The sequence below is a fragment of the Cebus imitator genome, unplaced genomic scaffold, assembly GCF_001604975.1.
Source record: "Cebus imitator isolate Cc_AM_T3 unplaced genomic scaffold, Cebus_imitator-1.0 Scaffold379, whole genome shotgun sequence".
Classification (NCBI taxonomy): domain Eukaryota; kingdom Metazoa; phylum Chordata; class Mammalia; order Primates; family Cebidae; genus Cebus; species Cebus imitator.
The window spans coordinates 142,383-158,429 of record NW_016107694.1 but is presented as its reverse complement, the minus strand read 5'-3'; positions in this window follow the sequence as shown (position 1 = coordinate 158,429).

Genomic DNA, 16,047 nt, shown 5'->3' with positions numbered 1-16,047 from the left:
CTCTAAATGGCAGTGAATGATTAATGGTGGGGAAAAAAAGGTGTTATTCTGTAAGCTGAGAGATACTGCCAATAATATTCCCTGTCGCTTCCCAGTCACAGATAGAGAAAGAGGTAAGTCAGGCTAATTTCATTGAAAAGGAGAACTTTGAAGACAGTAGCACCTAGCAAATATCAACTCTTCTAGAGATTTTTTATTTTTTGAGATACAGAAATGTATACATTGCACTTATCTATTCTGGGGTTCTTAAACAGGACTGTATCCAAACCTGGAGGTTTTGTTTGTTTGTTTGTTTGCTGTTATTGTGGTTAGAGATAAGAGTCTCACTATGTTGCTCAAGCTGGACTCAAACTCCTAGGCTCAAGCTGGGACTAAGCTGCCACTGTGCCCAGCTTCAAGAAAACATTTTTAAACATACACATTCTGGCCTTATTAGATCTATTACATCAGAAGCTTCAGGGGAAAGCCTAAAATTTTAGATTTTTAACAAAATTTGCTCAGGTCACTATAATGCACAATTCTGAGAATTAGTGCAGCAGGCAATCACTTCAGTCTCATCCCTCACCCACACAGCTAATTCATCAGTTGTAGATGTGGCCAAAAAAGGAAAAGAATAAGAGATAGAGTCATTTATTAAACCTACATTTAATTTCATGGATATGAGTAGAACAGGTACAAATAAACTCAAAATCCAACTTTATTTTGCTATTAATAAGCTCCTTATCTCCCACCTTTCCATCAAGACATTCTAGATTTGAGAAGAAAATTTAGACTCTTAGATCTAAGTGACTGTTTCTGCCTGGATGGGTAATAAGTCAGTTAATAATTTGTTTCATCTTCTGTTGAAGTGTTTCTCATTTTGTCACCACATGTTCACTGTCAATATGGTTTCCTCAGAGTCTTCCTAAAATTAATCTCTAGGCAAGTTTCAACTCACTCTCTTTTTCAAAGCAAAATTTATTAGCCCCATAGCTAAAGAGCACCTTGTCTCAACTCATAAACTGGAAGAACAACAAACTGAAAAAAAAAAAACCTCTTCTTGGCATTTTTACTTATCACCTAATTTTTTTTTTTTTTTAAGATGGGGTTTCACCATGATGGCCAGGCTGGTCTTGAACTCCTGACCTCGGGTGATCCACCCACCTCAGCCTCCCAAAGTGCTAGGATTACAGGCATGAGCCACTGCGCCTGGCTTATTACCTAATTTCAAAGTGAACTACGTACTCCTGATGGCTGTCCTTTTCCCTTCCCATTTTTCCCTCTTAAGCCTCGCCACTGACAGATGACACATCAGGTTTTTAGAAAATTGTCAGCAGCAGCAAGATGTCTATCTATTCTAAGTTGCTTTAGTTTTGTTTGAGTTTTAAGATAAAGCCTTATTTTCAGGGCATATTTTCTTTCCTGTGTTGTTTTATATTAATTAGGAAAAAAAAAAAACCTGCATTTAAAAAAAAAAAAATTAGAAAGGTTTTACCTTTAAGAAACTCACAAATATTTTCCAAAGTGTATTTTAAAAAGCTGTGCCCTTTAATGCTTCTTTCAAAGTATCATTATTTAAAATATAATTTTAGACAATTAAGTTATTTGAAAATAACTTGATTTGTTTGCATTCAGTGAATGCTTGAGCTTCCAAATATAAAAAATTGACCCTTACCTATGTCAAGGTTAAAACAAATATTTTGAAAAGAAAGTTGATTGATCTACATCTTGTCCATTGCTTCAACATTTGCATCACGAGAAAGCAGTTTTTCTGCCAGTAACATACTCTCATTATACCTAGCATAATGGAGAGCAGTGACATCATAGATATCCTTAAGATGTGGGTTGGTGCCATGTTTCAGCAGAATGATGGCACAAGTCTCTTCCTGGCAATGTACAGCCTGTCCATATTAGATCAGTAAATAGATTGTAAATTCTAAGAATTCAAAATACACATTCCACAGGTTTCACCAACTAGTCATATTTAAATAAGATACCTTTATTTTAATTATATATATGTATATAAATCAAACCCATGTCATGCTGAAAGAGTTGACTACTATATACTTATATTAAAGGTGTTCTGTTTTGCTTGTCACAATGTCAACCTGGCATTTTCTGTTCACCAGGAGAGTGACCACTTCCACATAGCCACTGGCACAGGCCAAATGTAGAGCAGTAGTACAAGAGTAAGAGGGCCTTTTAGGAAACTGTAGTGCAATATCTTAAAACATACAGTCATTCATGTAATTGTAAACATTGAATAGCATGTTTTTCCTCTTATTTTTCTTGAAGAAAGCACAATACTTATTAGCTTTTATTGCTCACTACCTTAATGAAAACAGCAGCCTATTTGAATAGAAAGAGCTCGGCCTTTGGATTCAGTTCCAGCTATGGTTTCAGTCCTACTTTAAACTCTGTCATTTACCGGCTATTACTTAGCTTTTCTGTGCCTCAACTTCCTCATTAATAAAAACAACAGTAATAGCTATCTGATAGGACATCATGATACTTAAATGAGAAACTATGTAAAGTATTTAAAATAGTTCCTACAGCAACAACTCAAAATTGTTATATTTTTGTTTTTTGAGACAAAGTCTCACTCTTTTGTCCAGGCTGGAGTGCAATGGTGTAATCATGCCTCACTGTAGCATGGAACTCCTGGGCTCAAGCGATCCTCCATACCCAGCCTCCTGAGTAGCTTGGACTACAGATGTGCACCAGCATGTCCAGCTACTAATTTAAAATTTTATGTAGAGCAAGAATCTCATTTTGTTGTTCAGGCTGGTCTCAAACTCCCGGTATCAAGTGATCCTCCCACCTCAGCCTCCCAGAGTTCTGGGATTATTTCTATTACTACTACTTAAAAAAAATTTTAATTAAGTAAAATAATACAATTATACCTACTTTGTAGGATGACTTAAAGAGTAGGTCACATTTTAACACCTCTGATATTTGAATGCCACTTATAATTAATGATTTATTACAACTATAATTGGTAGCATGTTAAAGATTATTTTATATTGATATATATAATAATAGGGCATCACACAATCCATGAGTCCTTATATTAAGTAACATATGGTATAAACAGCAGGTCTAGGGCAGTTCTAGGGATATAACACTTAAATACATTTCAGTTCTTAGTCACTATGGGGAAAAAACACTGAAATAACAGTAATACATTTTTTTAAACAAATTAATTCTTGGATTTTTCAAACAACTTGAAGCCAAAGGAAACTCATAATTCAAATAAATACGTATGGATCATTTAATTCAGTACTTATATTTAGAGAATATATGCAAATCAGACTTTCCTATGATTAATATTAGTGTTTAAGACTGATAAACTTTTGAAAGGGCGGTTAAAGGTTAACTTCTACTATTTTCTAACTTCAGAAATTCTTTTGTTTGAAAGATGGGAGATAAAGTTTAAATAAGATTAAGTCCTAATATCCCCATTTCAAATCTCTCAGCTTGTGGAGACAGGGCCGGTAAACACGAAGTTTTTAAGGATGGAAGGGTTCTGAGAGACAGTAGAATATGTCTGCTACTTAATAGGAACTCAGGGTATGTTTGATGAATAAACTGAATGAAAGAATGGATAAATACAGATGGGGAGTTCAATTTTTAAGTAAGCTCCTATAAAGCAGTATTTTTGCAATAGTAATCGTTTATATGTTATTTTTACTTTCAAAGAATAAAAGTAAAATGAAATGATTAATCTATCATTGTTTGCATATATGAGATAAATCTACTTGTAAGAAAAATATATGTACATAATAAAATATATACATAAAATCTGGAGACAGATAAAAACATTCCCTTTTTATTTCTGAAGAGGCTGAAAGTTCAAAGATAATAACACACAATAATGATGATGATAAAAAATAGAAAGTGAGAGATTATTTTTATCTGGGCAATATTCATATTCCTCTTCCCAACAATTATTCCATTAATAATAAACTTGTACTAATAGTGTTGTACATGCTCACTGCAGCAATCACAGATAAGAGAAACTTTACTTAAAATGCAAATGCCCAGAAATTAGCAATGTTATCATATTTTGTGCACATTTTTCGTTAACACAAGACCATAGAATGTTTGTATGTATGTATAATCAAACTGATCCTTTTTTCCTTGCTGGCTATAACAAAATACATCTTCGCACATCAACATACTTCTATATCTATTGTCACATTCAGTGGTCACATATTATGCCATCCTATGGCTGCAACAGAAACTTATTTATAGAATTCATTCTACCTGTTCTTTTTAAAATAAGTGCTGCAAAAAACCAAGTGCATGTACCTCTACTTCCTAAGGGTATTTTAGTATAATGGAATTGATGGGCAAAGAGTATACACATTTTTTAAATGTAGCACTTACCACCAAATCGTCTATTTAAAAATTTATCAGCACCTTAAACTTTAAGCAGCAGTACAAAACATCCTCACATATATTGTGGACAGAAAACAGTTTCATTCCTCTTTTAATTTAAATTCTTATACCAGAAACGCAAAGGATTTTTTCCTATGTACATAAGTAACTTGTAAATATGCAAAAAAGTTCTTTGCCCACATTTATTAGAGTTTTTATTTGATTTGAAAGAATTTTCTATAAAATGAATATGCACTTTTTATCTAATGTGTATATATGTAACTTTTCGTCTAATTTGTATATATAACTGATATACATATAACATTATATATGTAATATATAGGCTATATATACCAGTACTATACATATCACATGATATATAATGAATTCCCTGTAAAATGAAAACACTTTTCTCATCTGAATATATATATTTAATATAGTAAATACTTTTCAAGTATGTTTTCTTTAATTTCTCATTTTTTTTCTGATACACAGGCAGTTTTAATTTTCAGTTTGCTAAATCAACCTTCAGAATGCCTACCTCTGAGGTCATTCTTAGGAAGGCCTTTGTCAACATAAAATATACCTGTAAAATAAGCATTTGTGTTTTCTTCTGATACTTTTCTCAGTTGCATATGTAAAAGTTTAAATCTGTGTTCCATCAGGCACTCAAGTTTGTGATATAAAATTTCATTAGTTTTCTTCAAAGAGCAGGCATTTTTTCATTCATAATTCATCCTTTCCTATTCATATCTGTTAACATTATCAATCCTTACATATATCTTATATCAGTGTTTCTGGATTTCCTATGCTTTTCCAAGTATTTATTTGTATGTTCAGCTGTTATTAAACAATTAATTACAGAAACTAATAGCACATTTTAATATCTAGAGAAGCCAGTATTTTTTCAGTCCATTATAAAATTATTTAAAATGTCATCACAATAGTAAAAGACAGCAGGTGTCGTGCAAAAATGTTAAAACTTTGATATTTTCATTCGGTTTATGTAAAATTGATAAACAGAGAAAGAGCTTACATTTTGAGAAAAATGTGTCTTCTCATTGAAGAACACAAAACCCACCTCCCACTTCCACGTTTCCCTCTAAGACCCTTCAGTAAAGAACCGATCTATGTAAAACGGGCAGTTTTATCTGAGAAATGTTCGCCTACTGAAAATGACTCCCGGTATTTTTGATAGGGTAATGAGTTCTCTCAGTACCGACCTCCTGTAATGTATAAAACACCACGTTTTAAACGTGAACGTTAAAAATAACAACGCTGTATATGCCTAACTTCGTGAGTTAAATCGCTCACTCTCTCCACCAGGTGCTCCAGCTGGGGAATTAGGAGGGATAAGGCAGCTGAGGCTCATTTGGCTCCGCTGCTCCGAAGGCGCCCCGGCGCCTTCCAAGGCCCTGTCCCAGGGGGAAAGCCGGGCCTAGGGAACCCTCCCACCCCGGGCGGAGCCCCGCTACCTGTGCGGCTTGTCCCGGGCGTGCAGGTCTCCGCTCCTACGCGCCAGGCAGCTCCACCTCCGCGGCGTCGCCCCTCTGTGAATCTTCCGTGGTTCCGCCTCCCGGATTCGGAGACCAGAAGCGGTGTAGACCGGGTCTAGGGAGCCCAGGACCTGAGGTTCTGCTCTGCCTTGGCCCCTGGCTCCCAAAGCCGAGGAACTTCTTCAAGGTGGTGACTTCTCAGATCCCCAACAACCAGCTCCTGAGCTGCGGCTCCTCCCACCCCCACCCAGCGCCAACCACCAATCTGCGATCCCAAATCTGCTTTCTAGCCCAGAGCCTTCAGCAGCAACACACAGCCTCCGACCTCTCAGACCGAGCAAGCCCCGCAAAGCAGTTAGGCGCGCTCCTGCGCAACGGTGGCCGCCCGGCTCCCGGAAGCCGCTGCCACGCACGCGCAGGCAGGTGGGGCTGCAGCTCGGGCCGGCAGTCGCTGGGCTCTGGGTTCTCCTGGGCTCGCCCGGGCTGCTGAAAGACCACAGATGCAGGATCGCAGGCGCGCATTTCATATCACAAACATGAGTTCCTAATGGAATATAACCAATCCTTACATATATCTCATGTAATGGAGGAGGAGGAGGCCGGTCTGACCCTGTGGCAGCCCCACTCCTCCACAAAGGGAGATCAGGTCTGGCGTGGGCACTCCGTGGCACTGGAGTGGCTTTGCTGATGGCCTGGCTTCAGCGCTGAGACTCTGGCCCTGGGGTCTGCCTGGCGGGTGTCAGGGAGCGGGAGATGCGTGAAAAGTCAGGGATTGCTCCTTCCCCCACCGGCCCCCACTGCTGCCTATGCCTGATGCGCAGTTTGCAGGTGCAGCTCTGGTACTGGTGTGGGATGGTGGCGCTTCCCTTGGGTGGCGTCAGGGTCGCCGAGTGCACAGCCCATCTGGCCTGAGGGTCTGCTCCTCTTGGACATCTCTCCGGATCCTGGGCTCCTGAGCTGGGCACTCTGCGTCCACACCGATGAGACTAAGCCGCTGCTACTGGAAGTTTCCTAGAAGTATGATATTATTAAAAAGTAAATTACTTTTTAAAACGACCGTATCAATACTATTCCAGAAAAGCAGAGACATCATCAAAATCCGCTACAGAGGCTATGCTTCATTTAAAGCTGTGAACCCTTATAAAAGCCTCAATGTCAACAGACCCACTTAGTAGATATTATTATATTTATTAGTATTAGAGGACACTGTGTGGATACATTGGTGTTACAACATGGTGTGGATATTAGTGTTATGGCATGATGTACATATTATATTGGTGTTGGAGAACAGTGCAGATATTACATGAGCATTAGGGCACAGTGTGGATATTAGATTAGCATTAGAGAACGGTGTGGATATTATATTGGTGTTGGGGCGCGGTATGGATATCATAAGTAATGTTAGGGCACGGTATGATTATTATAGTAGAGGCCACTGTGAGAATACATTTTAGCAGCCACTGTGTCTGGGACATTCAAAATGATATCAGGGTGCAGTCGTAACAATGAGATTTGGGGATTTCATTTTTCTAGATGAATTTCTTCCTTTGCTGAGTACTCTAAAGACTCTCTTGTCTGCACTCAGGGCCGTGGAAAGGGACCTTTTTTCTCACCAATGAACAACACTTAGTTGACACGACCCTCGTGCCCTGAAGTCGAGAAGTTGGTCAGAGGTGGGTTCGCGCGCCCTCTGGTGGCGCCAGAGCTCAGCACAGACGCTCTTACTCAGTTTCTCAGCAGAGGTGCACCCCCGCCTGGCTGCCCTGAGATACCTATAAAATTCGATATTCAATTTATTCAATGTAATAATTTTGGAAATTCAAACCAAAATGAAGCCCACCGCAGCCATATCCTTCCCAAAAATGGTGATGGAAGACTTTGGAAGCCATGTAGAATGAAATGAATATATACACAAAATAAGAAAAACAAAAATCTACTCAAAATAGTCCAGAGACTGTAATTTGAAATGCAAAGCTATAAAAAATCTAAAAGAAAAATCTATGTGACATTGGGTTTGGTGTTGAGTTTTAACACACAACATCAAATGCCAATTCATGAAAATATTGATAACACAGACTTTATAAAACCAAGTATTCTACTGTGAAACAATGTATTCAGCATCACATGACATACCCATGTAACAAAACTGCACATGCATCTCTTCAATCAAAATAAAATAAAAAAAAAAACTGTATTCAGAGAACAAAAAGACAAGACAGACATGAGAAGATATTTACAAAATACATACATGATTTAAAAACTGGGTAAATATCTGAACAGATACCCAACCAAAGCAAATATACCAATAGTAGGCTGGGCATGGTGGCTCATGCCTGTCATCCCAGAACTTTGGAAGGCTGAGATGGGTAAATCATCTGAGGTCAGGAGTTCCAGACCAGCCTGGCCAACGTGGCAAAAACCCGTCTCTACTAAAAATAAAAAAAAAAATTAGCCAAGTGTGCTGGTGGGCGCCTATAATCCCAGCTACTTGGGAGGCTGAAGCAAGAGAATCGCTTAAACATGGTAGACGGAAGTTGCATTGAGCCGAGATCATGTCATTGCACTCCAACCTGGGTAACAGAGCAAGACTCCATTTCAAAAAAAAAAAAAAAGATGTTAATAACATATCTGATGCATGTTGATATGTTAATACGAGGGGAGACTAGGTTGGGTCTACATAGGAAACCTGCATTTTCTTCCCAATTTCAGTATGAATCTAAAGCTAATTTAAAATAAAATATTTTAAAATTGTAATTTTTTCAAATATCTGCTTATTTGTACTACTAATAAATAGTACTTGACACTAACTACTCTTAAGAGCATTCATGATGCTGCAAAGTAAATTATGCAAACTAATATATAATTTCAATGAAATGCCTCTTTTATATGATTTATATTAAAATAACACATACATGTAAACATATTTATCAGATCCTTTTTCTTGTGGTGTGGTTCACTCTCTAGGAAAGCTGGTCACCTTAGAACCAGGGAAGAAATTCATATTTTGGAGACTATTTCAATTTACAGCTGGACATTTTCACAAGTATAACTTAAAAAAAAAATAAGTTAAAATAGCAAATCGATTGTGACTCAATCACTTATTCTAATGAATGCTTGTCTTTGTTTCGTTTTCCAGTATTCCTTTTAGCTACAATACAACAAAAGCAAATATTTGCCATTGAAAAAAAAATTCAAAGCCAGGAAGACTGTAAATGGAATTTGTGACTACAATTATTCAGTGTTTTATCAGGATGCTTTCTAATACAGAAGAGTTTAAAGGGATAGTCAAAGTTATTCCCCAAAAAATGCCTTGCAGAAATTGATGAAACTAGAGAAAAAAAAAGTGGCAGGACATTCAATGTGACTTTAGGTGTCACTGTGTCTTGTGAGAAAAAATAATTTACCTTTTAGAGGCTCACAAAGAATTACCAGAAGCCAGGACTCTACAATGTTTCTAAACATAGATGTCAATATCACTAGCAATGAATATGATTAAAAGGGACCTGTGTTTTATTTATGTAATAAAATACCAAAGCATTATTTAATGCCCCAAGGAAAACAAGTTATGCCTGAAATACAGTTGACAATATCAGAATTAAAATAAGCTTCCTGGCCAGGCATGGTGGCCCACGCCTGTAACCCCAGCACTTTGAGAGGCCAAGGCAGGCAGATCACCTGAGGTCAGGAGTTCGAGACCAGCCTGACAAACATGGAGAGAGCCCATCTCTACTAAAAGTACAAAAACTACTGAGGTGTGGTGGTGCATGTCTGTAATCCCAGCTAGTCAGGAGGCTGAGGCAAGACAATTGCTTGAACCCGGGAGGCAGAGGTTGTGGTGGGCCAAGATCCTGTCATTCCTCTGCCCTACTGTATATGTAAAAATGCAGATTCACTGAACCAGACTAAATTGTATTCAGTGGAAGGCTGATCAAAGATTCCAAAGAATACAACCTTTTGTTTTATGTACTTCTGACCTAGAAGCACCCCAACTCCTACTTCTAGTTGTTCCACCTTACTGGACCAAACGACTGTACATCTTACACATATTGATTGGTGTCTCCTGCCTCTCTAAAATGTATAAAAGCAAGCTGTACCCTGACGACCTTGGGCCCATGTTGTCAGCACCTCCTGAGGCTGTGTCATGGGCATGTCCTTAACCTTGGCAAAATAAGCTTTCCAAATTGACTGAGACCTGACCAGATATTCTGGGGTCATAATCCACAATCACCATGGTGTGACAGTTGACTACAGGATTCAGTACAGAGACGTGCTATACAGGTTTGTAGCCTGGGAGCAATAGGCTATACCATATGACTTATGCGTGGAGTGGGCTACACCATCTAGGCTTTATGAGTACACGCTGATGTTTGTGCAAAGATGAAATCACTAAGGACAAATTTCTCAGAAAGTATCCACATCTTTAGGAGATGCTTGAGTGCATTTTAAATAGCTAAAGCATAGGAGAAAAAAAAGAGAAAGAAACTCAATTCCTGTTATGGTTTAATAATAATGCTTAATGGAGTTAACATATTTCATCTGATCTAAGATGCTAATGATTAACAGACATTATTTTATGCACCATCACAAATAGGTTGTCAATTAAACTGACTTTCTGAATAACAACAAAAATGTGAATTTACCTCTATTAATGCCAGTAAAGTAAAATGAAAATGAATTATGGTTTTGACATGTTTGTTTTTTTATTTTTATTTATTTTTTATTGCATTTTAGTTTTTGGGGTACATGTGAAGAACATGCAACATTGCTGCATAGGTACACACACTGCAGCGTGATTTACTGCCTTCCTCCCCATCACCTATATCTGGCATTTCTCCCCATCCTATCTCTCCCCAACTCCGCACCCCCCACTGTCCCTCCTCTATTTCCCCCCAACAGACCCCAGTGTGTGATGCTCCCCTCCCTGTGTCCATGTGTTCTCATTGTTCAACACCCACCTATGAGTGAGAACATGCGGTGTTTGATTTTCTGTTCTTGGAAACCTTCAAGACTATTCTAACTCCATACCGTTTGAAGGTAACCACATCCTGAGCCAGAACTGCCTAGGTGAGTCTCATCAGCCTCCAGAATTGTGAGAAGACTAATAAGAATCCTTGTAACTTTATACCTTGGGGTGGTTTTTAGTTGTTGTTGTTGTCATTGTTGTGTGTGTGTGTGTTTGTTAGTTTGTTTTCTGAGATGGAGTCTCAGTCTGTCCCACACCCTGCTGGAGTGCAGTGGTGTGATCTCAGCTCACTGCAACCTCTGCCTCCAGAGTTCAAGTGATTGTCCTGTCTCAGCCTCCTGAGTAGCTAGGATTACAGGCATGTGCTACCACATCTGGCTTTTTTGTATTTTTAGTGAAGACGAGGGTTCATCCTGTTGGCCAGACTGGTCTCTAACTCCTGACCTCATGATCCACCTGCCTTGGCCTCCCAACTGCTGGGATTACAGGTGTGAGCCACCATATCTGGCTGGTATGTTACATAGCAATAGGTAGTAAATACACAAAGTCATCTTCCAACATAATATTATGTCACTTCTCCACTTGACAGCATTTAACAGTCTAGAATTTTGAGTGTAAAATATAGATAAAACCCAATCCTGAATCCATCTGACAAGGGATTAATAACCCTTGAATATATAAGGAGCTCAGGGTAAACAAAATCAATAGAAAAAAGTTCTAATAATCTGATTTACATGGACAATAGATCAGAATAGACATTTTCCTAAAGAAGACATACAAATGGCAAACGAGTATATGAAAAGGTGCTCAACATCACTCATCATCAGAGAAATGCAAATTAAAACTACAATGAGCTATCAACCCACCCCAGTTTTTTTTTTTTTAATTTAAATTTTTATTTTTTAAGGTGGGGTTTTACCATGATGGCCAGGTTGGTCTTGAACTCCTGACCTCAGGTGATCCACCCACCTCGGCCTCCCAAGGTGCTAGGATTACAGGTATGAGCCACTGCGCCCAGCCATCCCACCCCAGTTTAAATGGCTTATATCCAAAAGTCAGGCAGCAACAGATGCTAATGAGAATACGGAGACAAGGGAACACTGGCACACTATTGGCGGGAATGTAAATTAATGCAACCACTATGGCGAATGGTTTGGAGGGTCCTCAAAAAACTAAAAAGAGTGCTACTTTATGACACAGTAATTCTACTGCTGGGTATATACCCAAAAGAAAGAAAGTCAGTATATCAAAGAAATATCTACATTTCTATATTTATTGCAACACTATTCCCAGTAGCCAAGATTTGGAAAAAATTTAAGTGTCCATTAACAGGTGAATGGATAAAGAAAATGTGGTACATATACAAAATAGAATATTATTCAACCATGAAAAAGAATAGAATCCTGTTATTTACAAAAACATGGGTAGAACTGGAGATCACTATGTTTATTAAAATAAGACACAGAAAAATTAATTTTGCATGCTCCCAGTCATTTGTGGGTGCTAAAAATTGAAATAATTGAATTCATGGAAATAGAGAGTAGAATGATGGTTACCAGAGGCTGGGGAGGGTAGTGGGCCGGAGGGGGTGCAAAGGAGTAATTAATGGGAACAAAAATACAGTTAGAATGAATAAGATGTAATACTTGGTAGTACAACAGAGTGACAATGGTAAACAATTATTTATTGTATATGCAAAAATAGCTAAGAGGCCAGGTGTGGTGGCTTATGCCTGTAATCCCAGTACTTTCAGAGGCCAAGGCAGGAGGATCACCAGAGGTTAGGAGTTTGAGACCAGCCCGACATGGCGAAACATTGTCTCTACTAAAAATACAAAAATTAGTTGATCTCCTTGGCATGCATCTGTAGTCTTAGCTACTCAGGAGGCCGAGGCTGGAGAATCACTTGAACCTGCGGGGGTGGGGTGGATGTTACAGTGAACCGAGATTGCACCACTCCACTCCAGCCCAGGAGACAGAGCTACACTCCATCTGAAAGAAAAAGAAAGAAAGAAAGAAAGAAAGAAAGAAAGAAAGAAAGAAAGAAAGAAAGAAGAAAGAAAAGAAAGAAAGGGAGAAAGAAAGGAAGAAAGAGAGTGAGAAAGAAGGAAGGAGGGAAGGAAGGAAAGAAAGAAAGAAAAGAGCATAATTGAATTGTGAAACAAAGAAAGGATAAATGCTTAAGGTGAGGGGTATTCCATTTACCCTGAGGTGATTATTACACATTGCATAACTGTATCAGAACATCTCATGTACCCCATAAATATATACACCTACTGTGTGCCCACAAAAATTAAAAGTAACGCATTTTTAAACCTCCAATCTTGGCCAGATGTAGTGTGCAAACTTGTAATTCCAGTGCTTTCTGAGGTCAGAATGGGAGGATCACTTGAGTCTGGGAATTTGAGACCCACCTAGGCAACACAGCAAGACTCCTGTCTCTAATAACAATGAAAAAAAATTAGCTAGGCCTGGTGGGGTTTATGCCTATAGTCCCAGCTACTTGAGAGGCAGAGAGGACAGAATCCCTTGAACCCAGGAGAGGTTGAGGCTGCGGTGAGCTATGATTGCCCCACTACATTCCAGCCTGGGTGACAGAGTGAGACCATGTCTCTAAAAAACAAACCAATCCTAGCATGATCTGACCCTGCCTGCCACTTCTATGCTTTTCCTCTTGCTCATTGTGCATCGGGCATCTGGGCTTCTTTTCTGCTCCTGTAAATGCCAAGCAGCTTCCCTCTTCAGGACCATTGCACATGCTCTTCCCTGCCTGAAATGGACTTCCCACACCAACTGCCACAGCTGGATTTTTCTCATGTTTCAGACCTCAGCTCACACGTCACCTCTGCAGAGAAATTCTCCCTCACCCTGTGAAGGGGGAATCATCCTCTGCATTGCCTTGTCCTGCCTGGTTCTCTCAAAGCAGATATCACACTCAAAAATCAGCTTGTTATTTACTGAATTGCTCGTCTGCATGTTCTCCTCCCCAACTCTCGCCGAATCAGAACAGAAGCTCCCTATGGCAGGAGTCTCATCTTCTTCATTCTCAGAACCTAATCTAGTAACTGCACATAGTAGGCACAAAATAAATGTTACTAGAATGAATAAGTATTACGGGGCTGGTCAAGGTGGCTCACACCTGTAATCTCAGCACTTTGGGAGGCCAAGGCGGGTACAGGAGTTTGAGACCAGCCGGGCCAACATGGTGAAACCCCATCTCTGCCAAAAATACAAAAATTAGCTGGGTGTGGTGGTGCAAACCTGTAATCCCAGCTACTCAGGAGGCTGAGGCAGGAGAACTGCTTGAACCTGGGAGGTGGAGGTTTCAGTGAGCCAGAGGTTGCAGTGAGCCACAATTGTGCCACTACACTCCAACCTGAGCAACAGAGTGAGTCTCCACCTCAAAAAAACAAAAAAGGTAAAAGGTATGAATAAGTATCAAGGAATGGAGATTTTGTGATTTGCCACCTTTTCATGAAAATCCAACTTAACAGGGATATTTTCTATTTGATGGTATTTCTATAATAGAAAACTGAAACCGAGTTAATTTTTTAAAAAATGAGGCTGGGCGTGGTGATTCATGCCTGTCACCCCAGCACTTTGGGAGGTTGAAGTGGGGAATCACATGAAGCTAGGAGTTTAAGACCAGTCTGGGCAACATACAGAGATCCCTGTCTCTATAAAAATAACTTAATTAACCAGGTATGCCAGGCGCAGTGGCTCACCTGTAATTCCACCACATTGGGAGGCTGAGTTGGATGGATCACCTGAGATCAGGAGTTTGAGAGCAGCCTGGCCAACTTGACAAAACCCCATCTCTACTAAAAATACAAACAATAGCCAGATGTGATGGTGAATACCTGTAATCCCAGCTACTTGGGAAGCTGAGGCAGGAGAATCGCTTGAATCCGGGAGACAGAGTTTGCAGTAAGCCAAGATCAGGCCATTGTGCTCCAGCCTAGACAAGAGTAAAACTCCCATCTTGAAAAAAAAAATTAACCACATGTGATGGCATGTGTCTGTAGTCCCAGCTCTTTGGGAGGCTAAAGTGGGAGGAGCACTTGAGCCCAGGAGATAGAGGCTGCAGTGAGCCATGATTTTACCGCTGCGCTCCAGCCTGAGCGACCGAGCTACACCATATCTCTAAAAACAGAAAAACAAAAACAAAAACAAAAACAAGGCTGGGCACAGTGGCTTACACCTGTAATCCCAGCACTTTGGGAGGCTGAGGAGGGTGGATCACCTGAGGTCAGGAGTTTGAAAGCAGACTAGCCAACATGGTGAAGCTCTGTCTCCACTAAAAAAATACAAAAATTAGCCCAGCATATTGGCAGGTGCCTGTAATTTCAGCTACTTGGGAGGCTGAGGCAAGAGAATTGCTTGAACCTGGCGGCGGAAGATGCATGAGGTGGAGAGGCAAGAGTGGGAGCAGGACATCTGGTGAGGAGCTGCCACATCAACATCTTTTGATCACTCCAGGCCACGTTTTGAGTGCAGCCTCTGCAGGAAAGTGGCCCAGCCCCAGATGCCTTAATTCTGACACTGAGTGCTGGTGAAGGCCCTTTGACGTCACATTGTGGAGGCTTCTTGGGAAAGTGTTGGCTCTTCAAAATCAACATCTTAGTTTATTCCTTTGTTGCTAGAGACAATGACCTGTTTTTCCTCATATGTCTGCTCAAGATAGTTACAAATTTAGTAAAGATGGGGTTTCACCATGTTGGCCAGGCAGGTCTCGAACTCCTGACCTCAGATGATGTCCCCCACCCCAGCCCCCCAAAGTGCTGGGATTACAGGTGTGAGACACTGTGCCCTGCCCTTCTTCCATTCTTGCTCAATTTTTCCTTTTCTCCTCTCTCTTTCTGCCTCCTTTCTTTTTTTTTTTTCTTGATATCCTGGAAACCATAGGGAATATATATGAATCTTAATTCCAAGGGCAATTTAAAAAATTGTTTTTAGAGACAGGGTCTTTCTCCATCACTTAGGCTGGAATGCAGTGGTGAGATCTTGGCTGACTGCAGCCTCCACGTCTTGGGCTCAAGCAGTCCTCATTGAGCCTCCAAAGTATGTGGGACTACAGGTGTGCAGCACTGCACCTAGCTAATCTGAAAAAAATAATTTTTGGAGCAATAGAGTTTTGCTGTCCTGCCCGAGCTGGTCTTGATCTCCTGCCCTCAAGCAATCCTCCTGCCTTTGCCTCCCAAAGCATTAGGATTACAAGAATGAGTCACTA